This window comes from Chenopodium album, chromosome 8, assembly GCF_948465745.1.
Source record: "Chenopodium album chromosome 8, dcCheAlbu1.1, whole genome shotgun sequence".
In the NCBI taxonomy this organism is placed as follows: domain Eukaryota; kingdom Viridiplantae; phylum Streptophyta; class Magnoliopsida; order Caryophyllales; family Amaranthaceae; genus Chenopodium; species Chenopodium album.
In genome coordinates, this window is record NC_137841.1 from 63,977,137 (window position 1) to 63,991,634 (window position 14,498).

At 30.9% G+C, this 14,498-nt stretch overlaps 1 pseudogene; it reads left to right on the forward strand.

Annotated features, from left to right (window-relative positions):
• The first annotated feature begins 2,836 nt into the window (after window positions 1–2,836).
• On the forward strand, window positions 2,837–3,550 carry LOC145643168 (GCN5-related N-acetyltransferase 8 pseudogene; annotated as a pseudogene).
• Window positions 3,551–14,498: the final 10,948 nt, after the last annotated feature.

The following is a 14,498-nucleotide window of genomic DNA, read 5'->3' on the forward strand; positions in this document are numbered from 1 at the left end:
GACTATGTTCTTTTTACTTGAATAATATGTTTTCTATTTTCATGTTCGTTTGTTTTAACTCTTATGTTCTTTTGGCTATTGGTTGATATAGCACATATTATTTTAAAATGAGTTCTTACATCATTTTTAATCACTAAACTATTCATCTTGAATAATATTTTCTAAATTTATATTTTTATATGTTAATAACATTAACTAATTGTGTACATTTTTTTTTTCAGGATCACGATGGTTGATGGAGATATTCTTTTAGGACATCATCTATTGATCGATGATTGATTTTCAAATCCAAATAACATCCATAACATTTACAAAGAACATGATTATATTATGTAATAAGCACTACTTAAATTTAAATACTAAAATTTAACAAGGATGGTCCAAACAAAAATTTAATAAATATTTTCACAATAAGCAATGAATATTAATAATACATGACAATAAATGTACATTACAATTACAGTTAAAGAACATGGACATTTAAAATATTGTAACAAAAGGTCTAATAAAGATCATAATATTTTTTTTGAAAGGATAAAGATCATAATATTAATAGTGGACATATGGAAGAAAAATTGTGCTAATAATAAATACTCCATAGTACTTTACATACAAAATAAAATACAGAAAAATTTTCTAATAAAAAACATTATAAAATATATAAAGAACATCACAAGATTTACACATGACCATTATTGTTATAGTGAATATTATAATAATTACATTAAAAAAAATTGCTGAACGAATATGATTGATTTTGGTAGAGATTTTTTAAATTAAAGAAAATCACATAAAATATTGGTAACTGAAATTTTAAATATGAAATGAATTTTTGAATTTAAATTTTGAAAATAAAATCTTGAAATGTTTTGAAAAAGAAAAAAAAATTATAAAATGAGAAAATTATTTTGGAATCTTTTCTTGAAAAGATTGTATCAATTAATGTGGGATTTGGTTGATACCTTTCCAAAATTCACTGAACTAGAGTGTGCCCGTGCATAATGCACGGGATATAAAAGAAATAATATATTTAAAATGTGGAAAGTTGATTTTGATGTTGTAATTTAGACTTGAACTGTAATGGTCGATTTTGGACTGGTCGGTTCTATTGAACCCTAATTAGCTCTGTTGTGCTGAGTATTAATAATAATTGTATTAATAATGTGCTGACACTTGATGTGCTATGCTAAAATACAGAATGTGATATTTTAAACAAAGCTTAGAAGCTCAAAAAACAGGGTCTTACTCTTTTGTGTCGGTGGCCACACAATGCTATTATGGGGTTTACTTTTTCAAAGTTATAGAGGTTACCCGTTCAATGTTATAGGGGTTACTCGTGTTACTCAGTTAGTGTCATATGGGTTAGTGTCTTGCTCTAGGAGTTATATACTTTTTTCTGTTGCGAGTAGTTATTCGCTGAGGCCAGTTGCACAAAAACGTGTTGAACATTTTTTTTTTTTTTTTTTTGTTTTTGATGATTAAAGAAATGGAACATGTTTGGAGGGTAGTCCCTAAAAAAGGCATATAATTGAAGGGTTGGGGATTTAAAGTACTATAATTGAAGGGTTGGGATTTAGAATACATTTTTTTTGATATGTTATACTACGTACCAAAAAAAAAACACACATAAAGTGAAATGTTAGTAGTAGCCCCATAAAAAAAACAAAAAAAAAAAAAAAAAAAAAATAGTGAATGGGTAGTTATTGATTTTTTTTTTTAAATGATAAAAAAAAAAAAATTAATAAAGTAGTGGGATTGGTAGTTATTTTTTCCCCTTAAAAAAAAAAAAAAAAAAAAAAAAAAAAACCAATCAAATGCATGAGAATTGAGGATTGGGGATTTGGAGGGCTCTTGTTAAGTGACTCTACAATTATAATAAAGATATACCTAAAAAACTTTGCGTTCTTTGCTATACATGTACATGTTCTTTTTTGGCAAAATGTTCTTTGTTCCAAAGCACTATGTTCTTTCCGCATTATTTTAATTTGTTTGTTGCCTGCGTTTTATTTTTTGGACAGCTTCGTTTTTGCCTGGGTATACCATGCTCATGGTACACCCGGGTGTACAGATCAACGATTAAGTTATTATATGGTGATGGCTAGGTTTGAAGAGAGAGAACATAGAAAATATTTGTGTTGTGTATAAATGCAAATGACATAATATATTATTTAAATCACATTGCTTAATATTTGTATTGACTATTATTGTGACTCAACAAAATTCTAATAATTAATTAATTGTTATTGAAAATGAGCCCTTTATTTCCAATTGAAGTATTTATTTTTCCTAAGGAATTAATAATTTGATTTAAAGACCATGCATTGTATGGGCACTACGTTAATTTTGTTTTAAATGATCGAAATTTGCAAAAATAAAAAACTTTAAATGCTTGTAATTGACAAATTTTTCTTTTTGTTTTAATAGATAGTTTCTTACAATATTGTTTTATTAGGTAATTTCTCACAAAATATGGCTTTTAATAGGTAGATTCTGCAAAATAAAAAAAGTTCTAAATTATATTGTACAATGGTGCTAAAAATTGGAAGAAAAGGTGCTAAAAAAAATGGAGTATAAATTAAATTAATCAACACATTTTATTAAATGCATATCCTACTAATATTGATTTATTTACGAAAATTTATTTTGTTAATCTATTTATAGAACTATCACTACATAAATGATTTTTCTTTACCATGAAATTAAAATAAACTGGGGATTCTTGGGGGTCCAAGTACCCCACTGTTCACCCAAGTCACCCCTATAGATAGAGTTTAGGGCTTTCCTCTCAAAACAACCTATTTCTCACTTCCAAGCCATAATTTTCCAACTTGGATTGATGGCAACTCTACAACCAAAGTTGGACCTTCCAAATGATGAACAACAACAGCAACTTTATGATCATATTATGTACGCTCGAGCTCGACTCGCAATCGAATCAGATGTTCCCTTAATTAACAAACTCGTCCATAAAATGGCAGAATACTACGATCTCACAGACAGATGTAACGCCACCGAATCCTCTCTGTTCGCCGCCCTCTTCGACTCCCATCAGCCTCCTTCAAACCCCTTCAATAGTAATGTCAATGTCTTCCTCCTTGAAGTCTCCCCTACTACTCTTCCTCCCCACACAACTGAGCCAAAAGGTCACGAGTTCGAGCATAACCCATACTACAAGACCATTCACCATAATCACGACCTTGTCAATGACCCCGAGGAGTCCCTTTTTCGTACAGAAAAAGGGACAATAATCGCGGGTTTTGTTACCTTTTACCCGATCTACTCAACGCTTCTAATGAAACCCGGGATACATATGGAGAATTTGTTTGTAAGGAAGGGTTACCGGAAGATGGGATTCGAAACGATGCTGATGAAGGTGGTTGCAAATTTAACAGTGAAATTGGGGTATGCCAAAATGGAGTGGAATGTTATTACATGGAATGTAGATTCATGCAGCTTTTATGAGAAGATTGGAGCTCATCTTTTGCAAGGTTGGCGTATATTTCGACTTGATGGTGAATTTCTCTTATCTTTTGGTCAGCTTAATGACTAAATTGAAGATTGCTAATGGAGTTGAAGACTTAATTAGCTTGAAGACGTAACCAAGAATAAAAAATTAAATGAAGGGTAATTTTTTTATTTAAAAAAAAAAAAAAAAAAAAAAAAAAAAAAAAAAAAAAAAAAAAAAACTACTTTATTATACATTTTAGGTTTTGTGAAAGTAAGTATCTTATAAGAAATTATCTTATCTTATAAAACACAAAATGTTGTAAATTACAATTTTTGTCGACTTTAACGGTGAAAGGGAAAGGATTGGAGTTATAAGCCAGTTTCTTACCACATGTTTTTTCTGCTAATAATCACAAAACCTAAAATGTATAAGGTATTTATTATTTTTTTTTCAAAAAAAAAAAACCTAACTCTTATGCTAACTTGTACGAGTATTTTATATTGACTACTTGTGTGAGAAGCGTGAGAAACATCTACAACCCTTGGATCAGATATATCCAAAGGATAACAATGAATCTATTTCATTAATGGCACTTGTGGTAATTATAGATATATCTCAACCACGGACCACGTAACCTGCCAGTATTGTCGTTTTCTTTTCTATCTCCTCCTTTATCTCCCTTGTCAATTAGAAATTTAGAGCACTGCAACAGTGAGCTTTGAACATGACATCCATCAATACTTCTCCTCTTTTCCGCTCTAATAATTATTACAATTTCAAATTGATTATTATTTCTTAATTTAATTTCCATTCTAAGAAAGTTGTTAGTGTATCTTTACTCTATCCATTATACACCTTCAATGTATCCATTATACATCTTTAATGTATATAAAACTTACTCACGATGTACCTATTTAGTACCTTCAATGTTTATGGGCTTCAGTCAGGCAAGTATCTGACCAAGTTAAGGGGAATGACAATATGACGGCCATAGTATCACCCAAAAATCACAATTGAAAAAACAAAAATTGAACAAAAATAGGCTATTAAAAAAAAAAATTGAACAAAAATGTGCTATTAAAAATACCACATATCTCAACCAGAGATAGCCTATTAAAAAATCACAACAACAAACCAACATTTGCCCTATTTCCCCAAAATGGACCAACCTTTAAATTTTCCCAAAATAAACATAAGTTTGCATTTTTTTTTTTCTTCCAAAATGAACTCAACAGGTTACCTTACCTGTTATACCATGTAAAAATCTATGTGTGATTAAATCATTGGTCAAGGTTTTTTTTTTAATTTTTTTTTTTTTTAATTTTGATAGTTTTTACAAAGAAAAGGATAACAAAACCAAACACCCTTACATATGCCAGCCACCCCACTACCACCTACTAAGCCTGACTCCCTACCCCTGCCGCCGACCGGCGCCTAGAACCTCCTCCCTTGGTCTCCGGCATCGATATCCACACCTTAATAACCTTCACCACCTCTCGCCATCAAAACCACCATCAACCCAACACCACCAGGCCACTCCAAGGCGCCGAATATCCATTTAACCCTCAAAACCCCCAACGAACAGTAATTCCGGAAAACATCACAAACATTCAAGAAGAATTAAAAACAAAACTATATATATATAACAAAATTTCTCATGACTTATAAGTGATACATTCAATTATACAACCTTGTCACTAATCTCACTAACTATAAAGTCTATAACTAAATTGACACCAAAACTTGGTCATACAAACTATCAATCAGTGACATTTTGATAATAGGAGTATGTTTCAATTCCGAAATTCAATAAAAAAAATTAAAATAATTTTTAAAAAGTTGAAACAAATTTCAATTTATTTATAATATAATGAATTAAGAGTAATTATTATCTTAATTAAATTCTAAACCGATACCCTCATTATTATCCCTTCTCTTTCACTGTTAATTTGAAGATCCAGTTTTGATGAACTAACAGTACAATAACGAGGGTATTAAATTCTAAATCGAATACCCTCATTATTATCCCTTATCTTTCAATGTCAATAAACTATCAATATGATCTTTTCATTATTGTACCATCACATTAGAAGTGAGTTTAATTTTAAAAAGCTAATATAATTTGTAATAATTTAAGCTACACATTAAGTAGATAATAATAATTTAATGTCAAGCACATTATTATACCATATAATGTCAACAAAATGTCACTAATGGTCTTTAATGATCAAGCCTTGTCAACTTAATATATAGAGAAAAGCTTTGGCTGTATCAATGAGACAATGAATAGTACTACCCATCGAGTTGGTGTCATTAAATGTAATTTTTTTTTTTTTTTTGAAAGAATCATTAAATGTAATTTTGATTATGATTTGTATTTTTCTTTTCATCACAAATTTACAATTAAAAAGCAGATGAAGTATATATGTATAGTATATATGAGGTAAAAAATTAACATAACTCTCCCAGCTTTGCCCATGTCCTCCAATCAAAGGCCATGATTCTCCAAATCTATAAATATTACTAAAGTAGAAGTCGTTGACATCATATTGTCCACGTGACAGCTTTATAAAAAAAAAAATTCTCCCTAAATGGAAAGCTAAACGTCGCCTTCGAATCTCTAACTAACGCCCGCAAACACTACAAGAAATTCGACTTTGGGCAACGACTAAACTCGAAGCCCAAAACAACTAATTCGTCGCCCAAAGTCTTGGGCGACAAATTGGGCCTAGACATGGGTTCGACGCCCAAAGGTCGAAGCCCATTACATATTGTGCGACGACTTTTTATTTCGTTGCACAATGGTTTTTTGTGCGACGAACTAGCTGGTTGCCTATGTGCTGCCTATTTCGTCGCCCATAATATTTTGGGCGACGAACAAGTTCGTTGCCCTATCTTTGATTCTTTGGGCGACAAGTGTTTTTCGTTGCCCATAATAGTTTGGGCAACGAACCTATTCGACGCCCATCTTTGTGCCCATACGTGCTATCTTGTTGCCCATAGTACTTTGTGCAACGAAGTTACTCGTTGCCCATATTTGTCGGCATCATACAATGCTTTGTTTATGGGTTTTTTTATATATATTTTTTATTATACTAGTATAACCTATTAAAATTCAAATTTATCTGAATAATAACTAAATGAAATAGTTTATTTTATAAATAACATACTAAGAAATGTGCAAATTATAAGATAATCCCTCTTTGTCAACTTTCAACAAGCTACATGATCCTTTAAAAATTAAATAACAGAAACATAACACTATTTACAGACTTAATTCAATCGGCCCCTTCTCAATGCTGCTCATATATTTCACCTTCAATAGTTGCGTTCATCCATCTTTCATTGCTAGCCCATGTTATTCCTATGTAAGTGAAACATAAGTTAGTAACATCAAAATAATTATTGAGAGCATCCTAAATTTTCATAAATACAAACTTCATATAGACTTTATTACACAAAAGTATTAAAACTGATGCATCCAAAAATATATACTGGTCATTTTCCCTCATACTACTGCAAATTTTTGTTTGAAAACAACTAACAATTTGATAAAACTAACTACATTCATAAAACGAAAAACCCATCAGAAACAATTTCAGTTTATGTCTATGAACCATTTCAATTTCTGTACTATGAACAATTTATAGAGTGAAATAAAAAAAAATGTGTTAGAAGAGAAAAGAGTATATATATAAGCCATAGTGGGGAGTTTTAGAATAATAGCATACTATCAGGTAGTGTTCTCGATAGAATTTCAATTACCTTATCTTGTCATATTACGGTTTTTTTGTTTTTTAGCAGATTTATGTGTAAATATGAATTTATATATGATGTATTAAATTAAAAAAGAATTGAAAGCGGGAAAATGAAAAAAGTACGGAGGAGAATGAACTATTTTACATATAACAAAATAATGTTATTTCTGTATAAACTACAGTTACATGGTATCCTATACATGTAGAATTATTTTAAAAGAAAGTAAGCAGATTAACGTGATTTCAATTCAAGATTTTCTAATTTAAGGAATAAATTTAGATGGGTAAACTAATTAAATAACAATATAGATATATTGTATAAGATAAAAAGAAGGATGGAATTGGTACTAGAAAGAAATTTTTACCACTTAATTGCTATGCTTCAATATTTTAAAACTAAATTGTCATTAATAAGATGTAGATTCCTTGGTACTAATCTCGTGGGATGTTGTAGCTAACATTATTTAATTAATCTCTTTTATCAAACAAAACAAAAAGTTACTTGTCATCAGTTAAGAATCTAGATCAAACCTAAGTTAACAAAAAGTTACTTATTTTAAATAAAGGTTATGCATATCCTTATATCTAAGCTCTAATTTATGATTATCCCTGACAACAACAATATACAACTGCTACTCTGTATTGTATTTTTTTGTTGGCACAATGACTGACATGAAAAAATAGCCTTCTATATCATATTATATATATTGCAAGATATCATACATGCATGCAAAGATATATTGAAAAATTCTTTCTGAAAAACATATACTTCGTACATTAACAGTGAGACCATATAATTAAATGGTTCTACGGCACTCTGATTCTCAATTTCCCAATTAAAACAGGTCAAACACTCTAAATTACCAACAAATAAAATCATATACTACCTTTAATTGCTCCAAAATACCAATCAGTAATTGATTTAATACAAATCAAATGCCCCAAATTAGTAAGTATCAATTAACATAAAATCAAACTCCAATTAAATTATCAACCAACAATTGAATTGGGATCAATCAATTCAATTCAAACAAAATAATATGTTCCAAACTACCATCAATTGAATTTGTGAAGCAGTAAGACCAAATTTAACAAAAAAAATTAAAAAATAAAATAAAAGATAAAAGGGTCGAATTACCTAGGAAAAAGAAGGTGACGCTGCCGTCGCTACTACTAGTATAAGACGCTTGAGGCTGCCGGAAAGAACCCAGTCGGAGTGATCACTGTAATCGCAAAAGTACGGGGGTCTTTGATGGCAGATGTAAGGGGTAAGATTCGTGAGAGGGTTTAATAGATTAAAAAAATTGATTTTAATAATTGAGTATTTGAGGGGAAGAAGGAATATGAGGTGGGGTGGGAGTAGAAAACTGAATTAGAGTTCTCTTTCTAAAAAGAAACCGCGAGATAACCCTACTAGTACTAATCTAAACGTGGGAATTTTGCAAAATAAAAACAAAATTTCCGCCTTTTTTTTAGATTTTGGGCAACGATAAAATTTTAATATTTCGTCGCCTTATCAGGTCTGGGGCAAGGAAAAACTAATTAGTAGCCCATATAATTCAACTCGTTGCACAAAACCTATTTTAGGCTACGAGTGTATATGCCGTCGCCCAAAACATAGATTTGGACAACGAAACTGAACTAGAAGCCCATTTCATCAATATTGGGCTTCGAAAAAAAATTTAGTCGCCCATGGTAATATGACTCGTCGCCCAAACCCATTTTTCTTGTAGTGAAAATAAACTAAAATTACAAATTTACCCTTTTTATCAAAAAAATTACCCCCTCAATTTACCCCCTCTACATCATACTACTATACCCACCAGCACCACCACCACCACCTCCTCCTCTTTTAACCACCAACTCCTTACCTCCGGTTTCACGATCTACACAGCCGCGGTAATGACAAGTAAGGACAAAGGAAAGTCAATCGCCAATGGAGAAAATGTTTTTTATTTTATTTTTTTTAATTTGCGGCAAACGCCTAGATTTTTCGCACGTCCTAGGCTCAAACGCCTAGTTCTTGTGAACAACCGTGTGGTTGTATGAAAAATCTGGGCGTTTGAGGTGAAACGCCTAGTTTTTTAGAATATCCTAGGATATTTCGAAAAAACTAGGCGTTTCAGCCTAGGGTATTCTAAAAAACTAGGTGTTTCAGCCTAGGGTATTCTAAAAAAATTAGGCGTTTCTTGGGTTTTGAATTTTTTTTAAAAATTTATCGCGACGTACCGATTTCATACGGTTTGACGAGCCTTCTACAAGCGTCTAAGGTTGTGTTTCTTGTATTCGTCGTTGTCCATAAGATCTAACGAAATTGATTTTGCAAAATTTTAAAAATTTGTTTGATTTTGAAACTCACGGTGGTTTGGGTGGTTGTTCGATGTCATTATATTTTATTTGGATTTAATTTCAAATTTATTTTCTCCTCTTCTCAATTAATCTATATTCTTTAATTTATTTATTTTTCTTCTATCACCAACTATTGATATCTAATGTGTCTTTCCCTTATGCTTCATCGAACAAAATACTTTGATGTATATATTATATATTTCAAGTTTAAAATCATACTTCGTATTTTCTTAATTAAAATCGTATAGTACAAATCTAACTTTTTTGTATATGCTCTAGTTTTCATATTCGATTCTTCAAAAATTAAGTTTCTAAAATTAGCATTTACAACTAATGGTTATGTCTCTGTAATTTTTCTGATACGAGGTAAGAATGCATAAAATATACTATATATCAAAGAAATCTGTGCATCGCACGGGATTAATCTAGTAATCTAATATATGTATATCTAAAGGGGAGTTTTTTTCCCAGAACTTTAGAGAGCTACGTAGGATTAAAATTTGTTAACACTCCAAGTATATATAATTATAATTTTTAGTTATGTTATAGTCAATTAAATGAGAGATTTGTGTCGTGATAATTGGCGAAAAATTGAAATGTCAAGTGTCATTGTCTCGTGACCAGGATGTGAGACTAGCTTTATTATTAGTGATATGTTATTAGATTTGTTTTACAAAATACAAACAAATCATGCATCGCACAAATTTCATCTAGTCTATACTATATATTATAGTTTTGCGGTGGGGTCAACATCAGAAAAATTGGTCAAAGCTGGAAATCCGGCTAAATGTAGTCTTTGACAATATTTTACCTTTTAATAGTTAGTTTCTTACAATATTTTTTTTAGGCAAAAGCTAACGAACGTCCTGGGGACGTTGGATAAGCTAGTTAAAAGTAGAAAGATTAAATTAAAATGAATTAATTACACCGATCGACGCATGATTTTGTCATGCTTTCCCAAATTTATACCACTTTTGGTTCTATTTTAAATGTTTATCCAACGCTCTCGGGGCGTTCGTTAGCGAGATTTTTTTTTTATTAGGTAGTTTCTTACAAATTCTAGATTTTAATAGGTAGTTTCTGAAAAAAAAAAAAGAAAAAAAAAAACCTTCAAAATTTTTTTCTAAAAATTAATCTCCTTAATTGATAAATTTTTTAAACAACGGTATACATATATTAATAACACATCATAAACTTTTTTTAAAAAAAGTTATCTATAGTTTAATTTTCAAGAGATGTACGTATAAATAGATATACTTTATCTATCTTCATCCTCCTTTCGCGAGTTCATCTAATTTCCTAAACCAAACAAATTTTTATTTAACTTCACAAACACTTCAATTCAGTGATTGACCGTATTTCTACTATCTGCCTTATAATTAAGGTGACAACTATATCTAAAGATTGAGTTGGGGACTTGGGAAGTTAGGGTACATTAGAGTCATGAATAATTCGTCATTCAAGGACCAAGAAGGGACTAAATACATGCTGGACGTAATCAAAATGACTCCATCATACTACATTAGCCTAGTTATTAATGCATGTATATTTCACACACTTGCATGGTTAGAAGTAAGGAGTATACGATATACTTCATCCGTTGATTTAGTTCATCCGTTTTTATCTAGTTGAAATCTAGTGAAATGGCAAATTGACTCTCTGACAGTCGTGCAGACTATCAACCAAGAATCTAGGGTATTCTCTCTAATTTACATTGTGTATGACGATATTAAAAAGTTGACTAATTTCTCTCCTCCGTTTGTTTTTTTATTTTTCTCGTGAAAGAGCCAGTAATACCGTTGCCCTCTTGATTGCAAGATGGGATACTAATGGTAACTCAGAACGTATTTGTATGAATTCCTTCCCCCAAAGTTTATCAAATTTGGCGGTATTCAATTTAATATAATCTCTAACTTACTTTTCTTCTAAAAAAATGAACATTTATCTTTATAAGAATAAATATCATACGACATGAAAATGAACATTTATTTTATAAGAATTAACATCATATTGCATGAAATGAACATTTGATTATTGAGGAATACAAAATTATTTTAAAATATGTTCAGTTAGAAAATGTCCATTTTTACTATGCTAAATGTTCATTTTGGCAGTGACTTCAGCCATTAACAACTGTGCAACTTAGACCAATTGCATCTTTGGCCTGAAGTTGGGCACTGCTCATTCCAAATGTTGGCCCGAAATGGACCAATTTTTAAGGCAACTTCCGCTCCATTATCACCTCTACTACTTGGTCATTTTTACGGGCATGTTCGGCAAAATATAGCTGTGTAGCTAGCTGTTAGCTGTGAAGGTAGCGATTAGCTGTGTAGGTAGCTGTTAGCTGCCAATAAGCTGTTAGCTGTGAAAATAGATAATTTAGGTATGAGTATTCGGTAAAGTAGTGGTTGATTAACTATTACATATAAGATCGAATCAATATTTTATTTTTAAAACTATACATTAAATATTCAACAGCTACTTCAAAAGATATCTCTAAGGGCGTGTTCGGCGTTAGCTTTTGAGTAGCTTTTAGGTAGCTTTTAGTGGTTTGACCAAGTCAAACCACTACTCAACAAAAAATGTGAGTGTTTGGCAAAGTAGTGGTTAGGGTAACTTTTAGTGGTGGAGGTAGCTTTTGTGAAAAGTTAGAAACATTAGCTTTTGAAATTAGAGGTAGCTTTTCAAGTACCTGTTGAAAATTTAATCTATAGTTTTAAAAATAAAAAATTAATTTTTATATTTAACAGCTAATCAACCACTACTTTACCGAACACTCATATCTAAATTATTTATCTTCACAGCTAACAACTACCTACACAGCTAACAGATACCTCCACAGGTACAGCTACCTTCACAGCTATATTTTGCCGAACACGCCCTAATTTCAAAAGCTAATAATCCTAACTTTTCATAAAAGTTAACTCCACCACTAAAAGCTACTTGAATCACTATTTTGCCAAACACTCACATTTTTTATTAAGTAGTGGTTTGACTTGGTCAAACCACTAAAAGCTACTCAAAAACTAGCGCTGAACACGCCTTAAATGTATTCTATTCTTATAATTTTATATAACTAAACTTATGTTAAGATGCATGCTTTTGAACTCTGATTATTATTATATTTTTTTTTTTGATAGAAACACGATCTTTTATTTCTTACAATAATCATGCAGTTTCTTTGGCAATGTTGCTATTGACGTTCATTTATCAAGTACAGCGGGGATGATAATGTCCAAACCTCTGAGCTATGCTTGTAGTAAGATAAGAAAAGCCACAACGAAGGTGAATATTGTTAAATATTGGGGAAAATATTTCTCTCTGTATATTTCCACTGTATTTTTCCCATCTATCATATTCAATCTCATTACAATATATATAGACAATAGGAATATCTAACCCTAATATTCCTAATTATCTAAACTTCCTAAATCTATCATAATATATAACATATATCTTTTCACAATCATATCTCATATGATATTCACAATATATGTTATCTCAATAAATATCAATTTCGTTTTGGAATTAACAAGATCTAATCAATCATAATTTTTCGGTGATCAGGGAAAACATTTTAGCCCTCCAGCCCCTTGTATCAACCATGGTAAAGTAGAGGTGATAAGTTGGTTGAACTTCGGGTGTTCAGGAGTTGATTTCGGGTGGGGTTTCAGAGACCTACATGGGGCCTCCTATGGTCCATGGTAGTGATGGAACTTTTATGATCATTCCTAAGCATAATGGATCTATGGTGATTGGATTATTCTTGCAAATACATAAGTCAAATGTGCAGTTTTGCGAGTTGATGTAAAGGTGAATTCAGAGCACCTAAGGGTTCAACTGTATGAACTATTGAAATTACGCATGCATAATGATATATAGATATTATATTTAGGATAATATTTATTCCTAACGTGTTTAGGCCTAGCGTTGCAAACTCTATATATTTGATCAATGGTACACACTCCAGATTGAGGAGTTTTTCCGAAATCTAACATGATATTACAGCTTTAGGTGATATTGTATTTCCACAATATTTTGAGTTTACCCATAAATAAATCATAAGAGCATCCAGTTGTGGATAAAGATCTGCTAACAATTTTTAAATAATTTCTAGCTACATGTTAGCCATTGTGGAGCTACAACTTATTGTAATTAAGCCAAACTACATAAAGCTTTGTTTGTTTATTTATTTATTACTTTATTTTAATTTTTATGGTTTATTTATTACAAAGAAATGTAGCTTACCATTGTAGTGGTTGCAACTTAAATCATTTAGCTGGCCATTATCGATGCTCTAAGCATTATTTGACGCTTAATTCTATAGGTGTATCTTAATGCACATGTTATGCATTGAAGTATTTCTTCAGTACTCATACCATTTTATTAACTTTCTTCTTTGTTAAAGTACTTCAACGTCACGTTTGTTGACACAAAATTTTGTTTGTTGTCATCTTTAATTGTCTAACAGTCCAATTAATACTTTATTTGACGATAACCACCCAATCAAACTTACAAATTAATGAAAGCCATTGAAAATTTGATGAAGAAATCAACCACTTTATTACAATTGGCTAGGGATTTAAACACAAAGGAACAAAAATCTCGTAATGGTTGATTAGTGAATTAAAGAATAGTAAATTAAGGGTGGTACAAGAGAGGAAGTGAAGGTAATTAATAAATTAAATATCCCGTTTTGTGTATTAAAACGTGAACACGTATATCGAGATATTTCTTAATAAGCAAAATAAGGCATTTAAGTTATTTTTTTTGCCAAATCTGAGCTCAATTTGGACCCTTAAGAACTAAAATAGCCCCTAAAAGTTTTAACGGAATATTTTCCAACGCGCAAATCGATGAAAAATATTAATAAATTGAGAGTGGACCCCACTAATGAAATTTTTTAACGGCGGGATAACGATAAGGTTACCGTATAAAAACAA